The following is an 8493-nucleotide window of genomic DNA, read 5'->3' as shown; positions in this document are numbered from 1 at the left end:
GACTCCCTCGAGGCGCGAAGGACAATCTTAGAAGGAGTGCCACCCCAGCATCATCTCTAGAAGGACTACCTTTTGGGTCAGGACTATCAACGACATCCTCCCCGTCACTAGAAGTAGGTCTGGGAGGAGGTAATGGGGGGAGAGTGACTACAAAAGAAGACAACCTTGAAGAGGGCCATCCATGGACCCAACCACAACAGTGGCGGAGTCAGATTCGCTAGATGTCATGGACAATGGCAAGGAAGGCTACTTACTCGAGTAATAGTCCCCCAACATCAAGCCACCAACCTAGGAGAGTAGAAAGCAAGCTGCAACGACCAACAAGCAAACCCAAGAGGAAAGGTACCAAAAAAAAAAAATGCAATGGCAAAGGGCCGTAGACGACAGGCCATGGACATGGGTGAGGCTCGAGATTTAAGGTATGGACATGGGCGAGGCTCGAGGTTCGAGGTCCGAGGATGAGGTTCGAGGTTCGAGGTCTGAGGTTGAAGTTTGCGAGGGGTCGAGGACAAGGTTCGAGTAAAGATGTGTCTATGGCCAAAGGCGAATTCGACTCAATACAACCAAAAAAAAAAAAAAAAAAGAGAGGGTGCCAACAGGCGCGGACAAGGAAGCGAATAAGACTAATGATCAAGGTCGTCTGCACGAGACTATGAGGAGAACCAAGCTCCAAAAGGCACCATGCCAAATGGAAGCCAAGCCAAGAGAAGAGAGGGACGTGTACCTAAAGGGCCGCAGAGCAGAGGCAGTCGCGAACCCCTTATGGGTGTCGATAGATAGAAGGGCATCGAAGGACCACAGATGACAAAGGGGTGTTGATCGATAGCAGGCGCGGATCGATAGGCGGGCGTCGAAGGACCACAGACACAAATGGGCATTGAATTGATAGACGGGAGTCAAAGGACTGCGGATGACAAAGGGGCACTGATCGATCGCAGGCGCAGATCGATGGGCGGGCTTCGAAGGACTGCGGACACAAATGGGCACTGAATCGATAGACGGGTGTCGAAGGACCGTGGATGACAAAGGGGGGTTGAATTGACCGCAGGCGTGGATCGATAGACGGACGTTGAAGGACCACAAATAAAAACAAGCGCTATTCACCTATGGGCACGGATCGATGCGGGTGTCAAACCATAGGCGCAGATCGACTAGCATTCGAATGGGCGCTGATCGATGGGCAAGCATCGAACCACAGGCGCAGAATGACTCGCGTTCGAATGAGCATTGATCAATGGGCACGGATAGAACCCCAGGCGCAGATCGACTAGCTTTTGAATGGGCGCTGATCGATGGACAGGTGTCGAATCACAGGCGCAGAACGACTGGCATTCAAATGGACGCTGATCAATGGGCGCAAATCGATGTGGGCATTGAACCACAGGCATAGATCAACTGGCGTTCGAATGGGCGCTGATTGATGGGCACGGTCGCAGATCGACTGGGGTTCGAACGGACGTAGATAGATGGGCGTCGACTCTTGAGTGAGAGCAAAGGATGAGAGGAGAGAAAGGAGAGAAGAAAGAGAATGAAAAAAAAAGGACCAAGGGTCCACGCCCAAAAAACCATGGGCGTCGACCCTTGGAGAGAGAATGGATAGAAGAAAGAGACTACTAAAAAAAAAAAAAAAGAGCCAAGGATCCACACCCAAAAGGCATGGGCATCGATCCTTGGAGAGAGAATGGATAGAAGAAAGAGAGTGTTAAAAAAAAAAAAAAGAAGGCAGCCAAGGATCCACTCCTAAAAGGCCATGGGCGTAGACTCTTGAGTGAGAGCAAAGGTAGGAGAGAGAAGAAATAAAAACAAAATCCATCAATGGGTGCCGTCCAAGAGCAAAGGACAAGAGAGAGAAGAAGAGAAGAAGAGAGAGAAGAGAGAAAAGAAGAAAAAGTAGGAGAGAGAGAAGAAGAAAAAGAAGAAGAGAGAGAAAAGGAGAAAAAGTAAGAGAGAAGAAAGAAAAAAAAAAGGGGGGTTTTGGCAATGGCCAAGGGCCGTGGTCGACGGGCGCCAACGGGCTTGGACAGTCGAGCGGCACCAATGGGTGTGGATGAGCACAAACAGGCCGAGGTACGAGCAAAGAACATGAGACCGAGGCATGGGGTGCAAGGAGGCGATAAGCTCGTGACTGAGACCGTGGACGTGATCAAGATCAAGAGTAAGCAACACTAAGTAGGCCAAGGCTGGACAAGCCACCAGGAAGGCCAAGGGCTAATAGCTAAGAAAGGAAGAAACTAGAAGAGGGCAAGGGAGACAAAACTTCAAAAAAAAATTGGAAAAGTTACTCTCTTGAACACTCCGTTCCAAGAGAGTGGGGGGCAAATGATAAACCCAAAATCACATCGACCAATCGTGAGCCACCACGTGTCCCGGCCCAAGCAGGGAGACCATCCCAAGGCCGGCCACCTTACGTCTCGCTTGGTAACCTGGATGGGAAAGGACCAAGTCTAGATACTACGGGCTACTACCATCAAGGACTAAGTCCAGGTATTATAGGCTACTACCATCAAGGACTAAGTCCAGGTACTACAGGCTACTACCATCAACGACCAAGTCCAGGTACTACGGGCTACTACCATCAACGACTAAGTCCAGGTACTACACGTAGGCTACTACCGCCAACAACAAGATATACATCATCTAATGGGTACAGGGTACCGTCTACCAAGAACATAGTCCTAGATGGACTCGAGCACCAAGGACCTTATCCAACACACTAAGACGTATAAATATCTATCTACTAAGGACCTCAGCCCTACTGGGACACTACCTCCCGTAGGGAGACAACCAACCAAGGAAGAACCCTGCTACCAAGGGACTCTATCAACTATGAGGATCACTCGCCATCAACTGGGACTCTCCACACCGCCACATTCCGCTATAAAAGCAGAGATATCTCACCCCATCGATCATCTTGAATTCTATTATTCATCTGTTTGCCCAGAGAGATCTAACTTAGGCATCGGAGAGTCTTAGGCCGAAACCACACTGGTTCTCCTTTGTCACCCAAGTTCTTTTGCAGGCTATGGCACTCGAAAGGACCCTTGAACGATTTCCTGACACAACACAACAACTAGATTCTTTTTAACCAGCCCGAAAAGAATTGAAGTGAAGAAGAAAGAAAAAAGTGAAAGAAGGTACTTCGATGGGGGCATTCCGAGAATCAAACTTGAGACCTCTCGCACCTAAAGTGAGAATCATACCACTAGACCAAATGCCCATGGGACCAACGTTATATGTCTCGATTCTGATTTCAAAAGTTCTCTTCTTGGTTCGGTTTTGATTTGCACTAGAAAACTGACAGTTCTAAACCAAAAAGAAACTAGTAAAATTGGATCAAATAGAAACTTGTAAACTCGGACCGAATAGAAACTAGTAACACCGAATAAACTCAATTTTCTATATTTTCACTTGCCCAAGAAGAATATAAGTGAAAAAAAGAGAGGAAAAACTAAAAGAAGTTACTTGGATGGGGCATTCCAAGAATCGAACTCAAACCTCTCGCACCTAAAAAGCAAGAATCATACCAAATACCCATGGGACAACAAAGAAATGTCTCGATTCTAATTTCATAAGTTCTCTTCTTGGTTCGGTTTTGATTTGCACTAGAAAACCGACAGTTCTATATTGCATTTAGTGCATTTTATTCAAGCAATTTTTTTTTTTTTTGATGAAAGTGTAATCACACAAACCACACACCAATCCCAAAAGGTTCAAGCAAATGTTTTTACTCGGTGAGAGAAAAATTATGCCCATGGGACCAATAAGAAGCGTCTCGATTCTGATTTCAAAAGTTCTCTTCTTGGTTCGGTTTTGATTTGCTCCAGAAAACTAACAGTTCTAAACCAAATAGGAACTAGTAAAATTGGACCAAATAGAAACTTGTAAAATTAGACCGAATAGAAACTAGTAACACCGAATAAACTCAATTTTCTATATTTTCACCTGCCCAAGAAGAATATAAGTGAAGATTTTTAAAAACTAAAAGAAGTTACTTGGATGGGGGCATTCCAAGAATCAAACTCAAACCTCTCGCACCTAAAAAGCAAGAATCAGACCAAATACCCATGGGACAACAAAGAAATGTGTCGATTCTAATTTCATAAGTTCTCTTCTTGGTTCGGTCTTGATTTGCACTAGAAAATCGACAGTTCTATATTGCATTTAGTGATTTTATTCAAGCAAATGTTTTTACTTGGTGAGAGAGAAAAATTATGCCCATGGGACCAATAAGAAGTGTCTCGATTCTGATTTCAAAAGTTCTCTTCTTGGCTCAGTTTTGATTTGCTCTAGAAAACTAATAGTTCTAAACCAAATAGGAACTAGTAAAATTGGACCAAATAGAAACTTGTAAAATCAGACTGAATAGAAACTAGTAACACGGAATAAACTCAATTTTCTATATTTTCAGCTGCCCAAGATGAATAAGTGAAGAAAAAAGGTACTTGGATGGGGGCATCCCGAGAAATGAACTCAAGACCTCTCACACCCAAAGCAAGAATCATACCACTAGACCAAATACCCATGGGACAACAAAGAAATATCTCGATTCTTATTTAATAAGTTCTCTTCTTGGTTCGGTTTTGATTTGCACTAGAAAATTGATAATTCTATACTGCATTTAGTGCATTTTATTCAAGCAAATGTCTTCACTCGGTGAGAGAAATTTTTTTGCATATCCTTGTCAAATTTTCAGTAAATGATTGATTTTCGATCCCCTGCCCAAGAAGAATATAAGTGAAGCAGAAAGGAAAAAGTGAAATAAGGTACTTGGGTGGGGGCATTCCGAGAATCGAACTTGAGACCTCTCGCACCCAAAGCGAGAATCATACCATCATACTACTAGACCAAATGCCTCTGGGACAATACAGAAGTGTCTCGATTCTAATTTCATAAGTTTTCTTTTTGTTTCAGTTTTGATTTGCACTAGAAAACCGATAGTTCTAAAACAAATAGGAACTAATAAAATTGGACCAAATAAAAACTTGTAAAATCGGACCTAATAGAAACTAGTAACACTATACTGCATGTAGTGTATTATATTCAAGCAAATGTTTTCAGTCAGTGAGAAAAATTTCTGCATATCCTTGTCAAATTTTCAGTAAATGGTTGATTTTTGATCCCCTTCCCAAGAAGAATATAAGTGAAGAAGAAAGAAAAAAGTGAAAGAAGGTACTTGAACGGGGGCATTCCAAGAATCAAACTCGAGACCTCTCGCACCCAAAGCGAGAATCATACCACTAGACCAAATTCCCATTGGATGACCATAAAGAAGTGTCTCAATTCTGATTTCATAAGTACTCTTCTTGGTTCGATTTTGATTTGCACTAGAAAACCAACAGTTCTAAACCAAATGAGAACTACTAAAATTGGACCAAATAAATACTTGTAAAATCGGATCTAATAGAAACTAGTAACACGAATAAACTCAAATTTCTATACTACATTTAGTGCATTATATTCAAACAAATGTTTTCACCGTTGGTGAGAAAAATTTCCGTATATCCTTGTCAAAATTTCGGTAAATGGTTGATTTTCAATCCCCTGCCCAAGAAGAATATAAGTGAATAAGAAAGGAAAGAGTGAAAGAAGGTACATAGATGGGGGCATTTCGAGAAATGAACTCGAGATCTCTCGCACCCAAAGTGTTCGAATCATACCACTAGACCAAATGCCCATGGGACCACAAAAATGTGTCTTGATTTTGATTTCATAAGTTCTCATCTGGATTCTCATAAAAAAGAAAAAAGTTCTCTTTTTGGTTCAGTTTTGATTTGTACTAAAAAATCGACAATTCTAAACCAATAGGAACTAGTAAAATTGGACCAAATAGAAACTTGTAAAATCGGACCAAGTAGAAACTAGTACTGCATTTAGTGCATTATTATATTCAAGCAAATTTGCGCCCAAGAAGAATATAAGTGAAGAAGAAAGAAAAAAGTGAAAGAAGGAACTTCGGTGGGGGCATTCCGAGAATCGAACTCGAGACCTCTCGCACCCAAAGCGAGAATCATACCACTAGACCAAATGCCCATGGGGTGATATAGAAGTTTCTCGATTCTAATTTCATAAGTTCTCTTTTTTTGTTTCGGTTTTGATTTGCACTAGAAAACCGATAGTTCTAAAACAAATAGGAATTAATAAAATTGGACCAAATAAAAACTTGTAAAATCGGACCTAATAGAAACAAGTAACACAAATATACTCAATTTTCTATACTGCATTTAGTGCCATTGGTGAGAAAAATTTCTGCATATCCTTGTCAAATTTTCATAAATGGTTGATTTTCGATCCCCTGGCGAGGAAGAATATAAGTGAATAAGAAACGAAAAAGTGATAGAAGCTACTTGGATGGGGCCATTCCAAGAATGGAACTTGAGACCTCTCGCACCCAAAGCGAGAATCATACCACTAGACCAAATGCCCATGGGACCATAAAGAAGTGTCTCGATTCTAATTTCATAAGTTCTCTTCTTGTTTTAGTTTTGATTTGCACTAGAAAACCGATCATATAAACCAAATATTTTTCGGTAAACAAGTCTTTATTAAGGATAGGACATGCATAAACTCATGGTGGTGGTGAGGAACACAACTCACTCAACCATGGAGAGGATAGGGGTCAATCAGTCATGCATGTTAACGACAAAGCCCTCCTAGCCAAGGAGTCAGCACCGCTGTTGATCTCCCAGGGAATACAAACAAAACAACAAGATACAAATGAATAAGAAAGGTGTACAATGTCATCCACCAGTGTCTGGATATGCAGAGGGGAAGCATGGCCACCATTCTCAATATAGGTTATTAGACACCTACTATCAGACTCAATTACAACCTTCTCAAAACCAACACTGATCATCTCCTGCAACGCCAGCTGGACAGCAAGTGCTTCACCAACCAAAATATCCGAGCAAGAAGATGGACATGAGATAGCTTTCAACGGCAAACCATTGTGGTCTCTACAAACAAAGCCAATACCAGCCTTATCCAAGGATGCTGAATAACTAGCGTCACAATTGCATTTCACCGTGCCAATCACGGGTGCAGCCCATTGGAGAGGAGATGCCACTTGCGCTGAAGAAGCATTATGAACAGCATTATGAATAGTACAATACTCATGGAAAGCCTTCAATGCTGCTGATATGACTTCAATAGGTTGCCATGTCTTATGCCCCAAAACCAAATCATTCCTAGATAACCAAATGTGCCAAAAGAAAAAGCTACATAGAGTTATCAATGATCTGGATTCCTTCTTTCCCAAAGAGGAGAAAGATCTCCATGCAGTTATCCAATCCGAAAAAACAAGATTAGCATTCAATAAGTAGTTTGAGCCAAGTGGACTACCAAACCACACCGCATGCACATAGGAGCATCCCAAGAGGACATGAGAAATGGTCTCACATTCGCCACAACGTAAACAAAGAGGATTTGCCTGAACATTACGTCGCAGTAGAGCATCTCCAGTCGCTAGTCCAGAAGCACAAGCACGCCATAAGAAGCGTTAGATCTTGGGCAAAGTTTGACACCTCCAAATAGACTTCCACATGACCGAAGATATAGTGCTCCAAGAATGTAATCTAGATGAAGTAGCAAGAGACAAACGCCTAGCCGCTTCTTTATTAGAAAGAAGATGATAGGCACTGCAGACTGAGAAAACACCATTTTTACTTGCTGCCCACACCAACTTATCTGGGCGATAAAAAACTATATAAACCAAATAGAAACTAGTAAAATTGGACCAAATAGAAACTTGTAAAATTGAACCGAATAGAAACTAGTAGTAGCACTAGACCGAATAAACTCAATTTTCTATACTGCATTTGGTGCACTATATTCAAGCAAATGTTTGTTTTGTATTTCTAAGGGACTATATTCTAAGGCGACTTTGTTTTGTATTTCTAAGGGACTGAAGGTGACTTCTTATGATGTTAGAATGTATACTGAAATGGTAAGCTTTAGTTATTCTAAACTTAGTTGTTCATGCTTTCAAATTAAGTGTAAAAGGAATTGAATTCTACAAACCGCAAGTAATCCAGATAACGAAATCAAATAGAAACCAATAAAATCAGATCGAAATCCAACTGGAACCAAACCGATTCCCCTGCAAAGAAAATATAAGTGAAAAGAAAAGGAAAAACTTGCAAGAAGAATTTACATGGGGCATTCCGAGAATCGAACTCGGAACCTCTCGCACCCAAAGCGAGAATTATACCACTAGACCAAATGCCCACTTAATGTTAAATATCTCTTATTTGCTTAATCCATATAAAAGAGATTTTATTAGTTAATTACTAGGGCCCAGTTAGGGTTGGGGACCTTGAAGCATGATGCTGTTACATCACAGTGTCAAACCGAAGGTACAAAACAAAACAAAGACTAAAGCTATGTTTGGATGCCTAGAAAATTTAAAAAAAAAAATTCAATGATACAATGATTGTTTTATGTGTCTATCTCTCTCTTCAAATTCAATCTTTTTTGAATTTTTTTTTCTTTTCTTGG

At 41.3% G+C, this 8493-nt stretch overlaps 2 non-coding genes across 2 annotated transcripts; both read right to left on the bottom strand.

The window, feature by feature from the left end:
- Positions 1 to 5958: 5958 nt before the first annotated feature.
- Positions 5959 to 6030, bottom strand: TRNAP-UGG. The gene has a single exon. It is a non-coding gene; the product is annotated as a tRNA-Pro (tRNA).
- A 2121-nt stretch (positions 6031 to 8151) lies between these two features.
- On the bottom strand, positions 8152 to 8223 carry TRNAP-UGG. The gene has a single exon. It is a non-coding gene; the product is annotated as a tRNA-Pro (tRNA).
- Positions 8224 to 8493: the final 270 nt, after the last annotated feature.

Source organism: Telopea speciosissima, chromosome 3, assembly GCF_018873765.1.
Source record: "Telopea speciosissima isolate NSW1024214 ecotype Mountain lineage chromosome 3, Tspe_v1, whole genome shotgun sequence".
Taxonomy (NCBI): Eukaryota; Viridiplantae; Streptophyta; class Magnoliopsida; order Proteales; family Proteaceae; genus Telopea; species Telopea speciosissima.
The sequence above is the reverse complement of the archived record's forward strand: the minus strand, read 5'-3'. Positions and strand labels throughout refer to the sequence as shown.